The 2,231-nt window shown below is 32.3% G+C and overlaps 1 protein-coding gene across 1 annotated transcript in view; it reads left to right on the forward strand.

The window, feature by feature from the left end:
• Positions 1–2,231, forward strand: part of PDE10A (phosphodiesterase 10A) — a 286,932-nt gene that overhangs the window by 70,763 nt on the left and 213,938 nt on the right. The window lies entirely within an intron of this gene.

Genomic DNA, 2,231 nt, shown 5'->3' on the forward strand with positions numbered 1-2,231 from the left:
AGTTATTCCATTTAAAAAGATAAAATAAGTTAGAGAACAAATAAATGCAAAGGAAAGATCCTTGACTAATTAAAAATAAAAACTTGACAAATTTTGAGAATTCGGTTGATTAAGAGACAACCATATTGAAAAATGCAGAAGTCAATATTATACTTGATTTTATTTAAGGATTACTTTTAGTGATGAGATAAACATTATTCATAGTATATATTTCAAAGATATACTTATTATATTTTATAAAGAGAAGTGTTACAAAAAGAAGCCAATATGAAAACAATTTTTATATTAGGAAAGCACTGTAGACGGCATTTCATTCATACTCAGACTCTAGATTTGCCATCAGTAAACTTTCAGTGAAGGAACAGGGATATCTTTTTGATCTAAACTCTCATGAAATGAGAAAAGGAGTGGAGAACCACTGTTTTAACTTTTGAGATCCTGGCGTTTTAAGCACATTGTGGTTTAAATTTTCTGCAAAGTAGCTTTCTACAGTAGGAGTCTCTTTGCATGCTGTTCTCTTAGTCTCTGAAACACATGTATTTTTAATGCAGAGACTGCTTAAGAAGCAGTTGTATTCACGAATAAACAACTAGAGACTCAAAGGGGATGTGAAGCAAAATAAATTTTTCCTCAAATTGAGTGTATATTAATTTATTGGATTGTTTGATTTGAATATTGTGGTATAATTTTTATTTTGTTTCAAATGGATTTATATTTGGCTAAACTTATTTCTGTGAATATTGTTTTTATTGTGACAATTTTATATGTGTTTTTGACTGTATAACTTTTTTTAAAATTTAAGTTCTGGGATACATGTACAGAATGTGCAGGTTTGTTGTATAACTTTTATATTAAAAACACAAAAATACTATTTTGGGGGAAATTTTATTAAGGTAAAAAGGTGTTATCTTAAAGTTCTAAAATGTCTAATAACAATGAATAAAAATGTATCATTGTTATTAAAATGTTATGGTGTTAGAAGTAAAGGTAATTTTCCTCACTAGTTTTTACAGTTTCTGAAATTTTGTTATTCATTTATTATAGTGGTAATTTTTTTAAATGAGGGCTTTTGTGCTGAAATATGAAGTAGTTTTTAAAGTATGTGTATGCAAATGTGTTTGTATGTGTATGCCTATAAGTGTGGCTTGAGAGGGAGGGGAGAAGAGAAATAATAAGTCAGAAATAGGCATTGTCTTCTCAATCTTGACATTTAATAACCTTAAAAAAAGCTTGACAAAGCATAATTTAGTTTTTATAAACCTCAAACATTTGAAAACAGTTGAAATGTTTGACACTTTGAAAAGTGTGGCTCAGCTTTGCTTAAGCCCTTGATATATAAAGATGCAAATTTCAACTTGCTATATAATGAGGGGTAATAGTATAGTGTAAGAATATATGGTCTTTGTGGGATATGAAATTGAATACAGGTCTTAGAAAATGAAAAATTCTGCCTATAGTAGTGCTGCCATGAAAACTAACTCTTGAATTTTATAAACATGTCAGTGTGTCATTTCCTACCTCCCAAATCTTTGTTTCCTATATTTATCAAATAATACTTTATTGAACGCATGTACAGAAGAGCTAAATAATTATTAAAACCAGCAGTGTGTAACTGAAATCCTACTCAGTTATTGTCCTCCTCACTTTTTTTTTTTCTTATAAGGAGATGTTTTTTATTTGACCTTGCAGAGGGCTAAGGATGGTGGAAAGAGGCTGAGTGAGATGTGACTTGGAGTTTACCACCTAGTTGTGGGAGTAGACGTAGAACCACATAGCAGAGTGCATCAGCAGTAAACAGGGATACAAGCAGTGGAAGTATATACAAAGGAACTTTACACTCTACTGTGCAGCCTAGTAAAATCCCTGTCAGCCTGTCGTCTGAGGGTGTTCATCAAGAGAATGTATCTCATCATATACCGCTTCATGTTCAGTGAAATTCTGTAGCATGGCCCTTGAGGCCTATATAAAAGCCAGGCTTCCTCCCTTCATCCTTTCCTCCCTTCTTTCCTTTCTTCCTGTTTCTTTAAAAAATATCCTATTCTCTGGGCGCTGTGGCTTATGACTATAATCCCAGCACTTTGGGAGGCCGAGGTGGGCAGATCCCTTGAGGTCTGGAGTTTGAGACCAGCCTGGCCAACATGGTAAAACCCTGTCTCTACTAAAAAATATAAAAATTAGGAAAAGAGCTAGACTAGAGATTAAAAATATGTTAAGATTCCTGATTTAGATTT

This window comes from Mandrillus leucophaeus, unplaced genomic scaffold, assembly GCF_000951045.1.
Source record: "Mandrillus leucophaeus isolate KB7577 unplaced genomic scaffold, Mleu.le_1.0 Scaffold6, whole genome shotgun sequence".
Lineage (NCBI taxonomy): Eukaryota > Metazoa > Chordata > Mammalia > Primates > Cercopithecidae > Mandrillus > Mandrillus leucophaeus.